Source organism: Marmota marmota, unplaced genomic scaffold (genome assembly GCF_001458135.2).
Source record: "Marmota marmota marmota unplaced genomic scaffold, marMar, whole genome shotgun sequence".
Lineage (NCBI taxonomy): Eukaryota > Metazoa > Chordata > Mammalia > Rodentia > Sciuridae > Marmota > Marmota marmota.
This window is the reverse complement of record NW_026000130.1, coordinates 7681938-7689692: the sequence shown is the minus strand read 5'-3', so window position 1 is coordinate 7689692 and position 7755 is coordinate 7681938. Positions and strand designations below refer to the sequence as shown.

The window sequence follows — 7755 nt, the reverse complement described above, 5'->3', positions numbered from 1 at the left end:
TGCCCTTCAATAGATGAATGGATACAAAATGTGGAATATATACACAATGGAATATTACTCAGCAATAAAAGAGAATAAAATCATGGCATTTGCAGGTAAGCGGATGGAATTAGAGAAGATAATGCTAAGCGAAGTTAGCCAATCCCCCAAAACGAAATGCTGAATGTTTTCTCTAATAAAGGAGCCTGATTCCTAGTGGGGTTGGGAGGGGTAGCATGGGAAGATTAGACAAACTCCAGATAGGGCAAAGGGGAGGGAGGGGAAGGGAGGGGGCAAGGGGTGTAAAAAAGATGATGGAATGAGATGGACATCATTATCTTCAGTACACGAACGAATACATGAATGGTGTGCATATACTTTGTATACAATCAGAGATAAGAAAAATTGTGCTCTATATGTGTAATATGAATCCTAATGCATTATGTTGTCATATATAACAAATTAGAATAAAAAATTAAAAAAAGAATGAAGCTGCCATAAACTCCCTCCTTGGGGGAGCTTCACTCCCAGGTAGTACCACTTGCAATTAAATGGGAAATCATATCAGTAAACGTATCATCAACTGTTATACCTTCCATTTGTTCTCCTAAAAGCTTACTTGTCTTTTCCATAGAAATCCTTTAAGTTGGTGTATAAATCCCTACCTCTACTCTAGTAGTTCAGGGAATCTGAACATGTCTATTCTTTCATATGTATGTTAACTTTTTTTTCCTGTTAATCTGCTAATTAGCAGCTCCCTCCTCCACTGCATCTAGCTTGGTAGAGGAAAAGTGTTTCCTTTGGGCACACTCATATAAGATATGAAGAGATATCTAGAATCAGATTCACAAATAGAAAGTAGAAAGGTGATTTTTAGGAGCTTGGAGTAGTGGAGGGTTATTTTTTAATGTGCATAGGATTTCATTTTTGTAAGATGAGAAGAGTTCTGGAGATGAGTGGTGGTGATGGTGGCATAACAATGTGACTGTACTTAATGCCTCTGAACTGTACACCTAAAAATGGCTAAGATGGTTTATTTCGTGTTTTGTGCAATTTAATGACAATTTTTAAAGTTGGATCGTCTTAGTTATACATGACAGCAGAATTCATTTTGATAAATTATACAATTTTTTAAAAAGATAATTTTCCAAAAATGATTAAATCCTGACTGCCATACAGATATAAAAATGAATGCATTTTCAATAAATATTGAAATGAATGTGTAAATGGAAGTAAAACTGGCCTTCAATTTGAATGAGGAAAAATGAATCATTGTGCATTGCTATCAGCAGTCTTCCAAAGTAACCAACAACAAAGGAAGACTGGGGCTAACGTGAACCGTATGATCAGAACAATGCAAAGTTTTCCACTGAAGTACAATTTTTTTTTCCTTCTAGCTCATTCATCCCAGGCCATATTAGATTCAAGGGTATGTTCCATGAGACAAACTAAAACTGACAGAGCTAATTTAAAAATTAAATGAAACCTTAATTAGAAATTCTAAAACATAAATTGACAATGGTGGTGCAGAAAGAAAGCTATAGTCTGACCGTATAATGAAATGGCACTATTAAAATAATTAATTGGAAGTCCATTAGACTTAGTTGGCTCCGATATCTTGGACTCCTACTGAAGCAAACTAAACCCAGATCAATATGCTTAACTAACCAGAAGCTGTTAACTAACCTCTAATTTGGGACTTTCCACTTTGGTCAATCAAATATATTTTGTTTTGTTGAACACGTTATAAAACTTTTCTCTGAAAAGAACCAGAGGGAGGGAGGAGGGAAGGGAAATAGGAAATACTGAGGAATAATATTGGCCAAATTGTCATATTGTGTGCATGTATGAATATGTAACAATTCCACCACTTTGTACAATTATAGTGCACTAATAAGAAATGTGGGGTGGGGTTGCTCAGTGGTACAGCACTTGCCTAGCATGTGTGAGGCACTGGGTTTGATTCTCAGCACCGCATATAAATAAATAAAATAAAGGCCCATTGACAACTAAAAAAAAAAAAAAAAAAAAAGGAAATATGGGGGAGAGCTGGGGTTATAGCTCAATGGTAGAGCTCTCCCCCATATTTTTTCATGTGTAAGGCACTGAGTTTAATTCTCAGCACCACTCCTATATTTCTGGGAAATCTTTAAATCTTAAATTTAACCATAAATTTACTCATATATGTTAATTATCTTGTGCAGTGTTAATTAGTCTACCAATAAATAGATTACACAAAGAGAGATACAATATTTTGACAAAGTCCTCTAAAATTAACTTAGGAGACGACTTTTCAGTGTTATCTACCTATCAGATAATAGAGATCACATCAGCCTAAGGATCTTGAGAAAAACCACATGACCACAAACCAATTACCAGACAGATGTCGTCCCTACATACCTTCCTATGACTACTCTTCACTAAGTTTCCTTTAGAAGAAGAGCTGGGGATTCCCCAAATGCATCTCTTACCCTTGAGATGGCCCACATTTTGCTTTGAATCCCTTTATTTATTTGTCAGTGACTCAATTTACATGTGTTGAAATTCTTTTCCATTGGTATTTGTCAAGAATCCCACTTGTCCCGAGTTGAGTTCCCCCCTTCTCTGGGAATTCCTCAAGATACTATCCCAGAGACATCACTTTTCTGGTGATGGTATAACAAATGAGAAATACTAGGAATGTAAGGATTCTCTAATATGAGCAGACCATCTCATTATATATAACAACATTCATAAAATTCCAACCACATTAATAAGACAAAAAAGGGGGGAAAGAATAGTCACACACACAGTTCTCTAAAGGGATGAAAAAATGTAAAGGAGTCATATCCTTAATAATCTGAAATTCTGGTTTATTTATAGCTTAGTGAAATTGAAAATGACTAAAAATTATTAAGAGAACCCACAACACATTCATATAATGGAATATTTGTCAGTATTTTAAATGATGGTAATTGTATTTCAAATAAAATAAGATAATTTGGACATGATGTTAATTTTTAAAAGCATAACAAGACTTACTCTGTGGTCAGTTTGACTATATTAATATGCACACCTACAAAATAAAACTTAAAGTGAAAGCAGTAAGATATTATTGATGCTGTTTTTCACTCTTTCTTCACACAGTGCAGTGAATATTTTTATTAGTGCTCATAGATTCTTTCAACAAACTTGTTTATATTTTCCTTTGGTCTTAAGGGGGCTGGGCAGACTGTGGGAAGTGACATGAGGCTCCTTTTCTGGTGAATTGTAAATAAGCACACATCAAGTCAGAAACCTTCCAGGAAGATAAAAGGGCCACATAACCATATAGGAAAACAGAAAGCAAATGGAATTGAATGATCACAAAATCTTTACCCAGGACTATACATATTAAGTTTACAATAATGAGTCCAACAGCTAACATTAAGAAAGTGTTTAATAGTTTATAACCACTAAATCATTTAATCTTCACACACACAAATTTGCAAGATCTATAGTACCTTGTTTCTATTTTACTGATAAAAAATACTTTGCTGTAGCCATGCAGGTATGAATTGGAGTTATTAAATATTTACACTGCACACTGGTTTCTCCCTGTGGAAAGTACTGAAGATTAAATGTGCCGAGTTATGTTCACTTCCTTATCCCAGTGTCTGCCATGTAGTAGTAATTAAATCATAGCTTTTATTTTTAAATTACTAGGTTTAGTGTTTACCTTTGCATAGGTTGGGGTTCCATTTAGAAGTTTCCCAACTGTTTTGTCCAATCTACATACTTCAGTGTTATCTGGTGTGTAGATGAATATGGGAAACCTTCAACTCTGTGGTTGCATGAGTCAATCAAATGTTAAAACTAGGAAGATGGGAGCATTCACGGTTGAAAATTTATAACTCAGCCGTTAGTAAGATTGTAGGTCAGGTTGGTGAGAGAAGAAAGTAATGAGGAAATAGGGTCATCCTAGTTCCTGGACAATCTTCAGTTGTGAGCCGACATGTGGCAACACTTTGGAATGAGTACCACACTCTGGAGTCTGGCTTTCAACACCTATTGTTCAAAACTTTGGTTTAGTCAGGATACACAGAATTATTTTGGCTCTTGGAAATTATTAAAGTAAATAAAACTAATCAAAGAATTAATCTTTAAATCATAGTGTCAATTATGTATATACAGCAATATACCTCTTCTAGGGTGGGATATTTTGTGTTAGTCAGTTCTCTGTCATTATAACAAAATATCTGAGATAATTAATCTGTAAAGATAAAAGATTATTTTGGCTTATAGTTTTGGGATTACAACTCAAACGATTGACCCCATTACTTTTGGGCCAGTGGGGAGGCAGCATATCATGGCAAAAGTGCATGGCTAAGCAAAACTGCTCATCTGGTCATAAGCCAGAGAACAAAAGAAAGTGAGAAGGAAACTAGAGTCCTATAGTCCCTTTCAAGGGCACACCTGTGATGACCTAAAGACCTCCCACCAGGCTCCATCTTTTAAAGGCTCTACCATCTCCCAATACCCTGGGGATCCAGCCTTTAACTACTTCGGCTTAGGGGAGCTTTCAAGATCCACACTACAGTATATTTCATCACCTCATTGCTCTGGCAATGAGAACTCATAATTTTTTGCTTATTTTGTTTTGCTTTTTGAGATGGGGTCTCACTATGCTGCCCAGGCTGGTGTCTAATTCCTGAACTCAGGAAATTCTTCTGCCTATGCTTCTTGAGTAGCTGGGACTATAGGTACATGTTACTGTACCAGAAAATTCATTCTTGCTCCCAGGTTGTGCACTGGAAATCACTTATCTAATCAGAATACTTCTGAATCCTCACCCTCACCTAGTACCTGCTCTATTTTGTATAAAATTTATCATTATCTAAAATTATCTTATTTCCTTTTATTTTTTAAAATATTTTGTTTTAGTTTTGTTTAAAGTATTTTTAAAGTGTTTTTTTTGGAGACACAATACCTTTATTTTATTTTTATGTGGTGCTGAGGATCAAACCCACATGTGCTAGGCAAGCGCTGTAACACTGAGCCACAACCCCAGCCCCTCTCATTTCCTTCTTGATGGCCTGTATGCCTTCCACTAAACAGACAGATTCTTAGATGCTTATTAACTGCCATATTCCCAGCTTTTTGTTTGTTTGAAACAGAAATTTATTCACAGAATAATGCACAAAGCACAGGTTGAGGCTACTTTTGGGAGCTTCCTTCCCTTACTCTTCATCCTCCCACCTCCCCTCTGAATGCAAGTTGAAGGAAATGTGCAATCACAAACAATGGTCAACTCTAAAAACAAAAGGTTTGGTTTAGAAGAACTCAACATAATTAATCCAATCACTGTGAACACTCCACTGAGTAGGATTAAGATATTGCAGATGTATTTTTTTCACAGGTGGCTCTTTAGTGATCAGGGGGCCTGCTTAATTGAGACAAGGACAGAATGCATGGGGGAGACATCTTTGGCCTGCTTGCTGAACTTGGGCCACCTGCTCAGTACCTGGAGACAACTCATTAATGCAACTCATTAATGTCCTTTACAAAGACTTCTTCTGCTGCGCCATTGTTTGCTTTTATTTTCTGTAGGTGCTCCTCCTGTCTTGCATACCACTCTTCTAGCTCCTTTACTGATGTTTTCTTTCCACTCTGCTTCTTGCTCCCAAGAATTGGCCTCAAGGAGCCAGGCATGGTGACACATGCCTGTAATCTTTCAAAGCTAGCCTCAGCAAAAGCGGGGCACTAAGCAACTCAGTGAGACCCTGTCTCTAAATAAAATACAAAATACGGCCGGGGATGTGGTTGAGTGGCCCTTGAATTCAATCCCTGGTAACCCCCACCAAAAAAAAAAAAAGAATAGCATTAAGGGCTTCCAAGTGTTCCATTTGCTCTTTGCTCCCTATGATTATTGCCCTTATAAGAGGAGGAAAATTTGTACCTAAATACAGAGGAAAGACAGACATTATGCTGCCATAAGGCAAGGAATGTCTGGAGTTATAAAAAAAATGTAGTAGACAAGGAGGGATCTTACACTGCTTGATTTTATGCTTTTAACCTCCAGAACTATGAAAATATATTTCCATTGTTTGAAAAGCCATCTGTTGATGGGCACTTGGATTGTTTCTTCCTTTTGGCTACTGGTGGTACTTTGTGCATGACTCAGAGTCACTTTTATATTTGATGCAATCTCTAATAAAATTCCAATGGAGTTCTAATCTTGAATTAGAACAACAAAGTTGGAGAATTCAAATTTCCTAGTTTCAGTACTTATGTCAAAGCCACAATAATCAAAATGGCATGGTATTGGTCTAAGGTAGACAGACACTGAAATAGAAGAGAGGGCCCTGAATAAACCTTCACATCTATGGTTGTATGATTTTCAATAAGGGTACCAAGACCATTCAGTGGGGGAAAGAACAGACTCTTCAGCAAATTAGGGAAAATGGAATATCAACGTACAAAAAAAAAGTTGTATTCATGCTTTTTACCACATACAAAAAAGAACTCAAAATAAGTTGAAGATCTAAATGTAGAGATAGAATTATAAAAGCTTAAAAATAAAACATAAGGGAAACCTCATGACCTTGAATTTGGTATTGTTTTTTAAAAATGTGACACTAGAAACACAATAACACAGAAAAAAATAGGTAAGATGGATTTTATCAAAATGTAATTTTTAATGCATCAGCAAACAACATCAAAAGATTGAAAAGGCAACCCTTAGAAAGGAAAAATTTCAAATCATAAATCTTACAAGGGTTTAATATACAGAATATATAAAGAATTTCTACAATTCAACAACAAAAAGACAAACATCCAGTTAAGACATGGGCAAAAGACTTGAACAGACTTTTCTCAAAATGAGATATTCAAATGGCCAGTAAGCACATGAAAAGATGCTTAACATTTTGAGACATGAGGAAAGCATAAAATCACATGATACACCCTTTCACACCTCTTAAAATGGCTCATAGAAACAATAGAAATAAGAAGTGTTGGTGAAGGTGTGGAGTAAAACAGTTTGATGATTTCTCAAAAAGTTAAACATAGAATTAATGTATGACCTAGCAATTTCACTTGCAGATATATGCAGAAGAATTGAGAACATGGATCCAAATATTCAACACAGCATTATTCACAATAGCCAAAAGGAGGAAACAATCCAAGTGCCCATCAACAGATGAACAGATAAAGATACATAAAAAGGAATGAAGTGGGTACATTGTACAACATGGATGAATTCTGAAAACATGTTAAATGAAAGAAGAGTCATAGAAGTTTTCCCAGGGCTTCCTTAAAAATTATCACTAAGCTCGTTGTCTTAGAACAACTCAAATTTATTATCTCACAGTTTCGGTGTCCAGCTTCTCAAATCAAGATGTCAACAGGGCTATGTTTTCTCTGAAGGCACTAGGGAAGGATCTATTTCAGGTCTGTCTCTAGCTTCTGGTAGCCTCAGGTGTTCCTTGGCTTATAGATGTTTATCTTCTCTAAGTCTTTTCACACCATCTTCCCTCTGTGAATATCTGTCTCTGTGTCCAAATTTTCTCTTTTTATAAGACAGCAGTCATAATGGATTAGGGCCCACCCTATAATGACCTCATTTAAACTTGATTATTTCAATAAAGTTCCTGTTTCCACCTAAGGTCACATTCTGAGATATCGGGGATTAGGATTTTCATCACATATCCTTTTCATATTTCCCTTACATGAAATATCTAGAACATGCAGATTTACAGAGACAAAAAGTAGATGAGAGAGAGAGAGAGAGAGAGAGAGAGAGAGAGAGAGAGAGGT

The 7755-nt window shown here is 36.1% G+C and overlaps 1 pseudogene; it reads right to left on the bottom strand.

The window, feature by feature from the left end:
* Nucleotides 1-5371: 5371 nt before the first annotated feature.
* On the bottom strand, nt 5372-5843 carry LOC125611103 (annotated as a pseudogene).
* Between the last annotated feature and the right edge of the window lie 1912 nt (nt 5844-7755).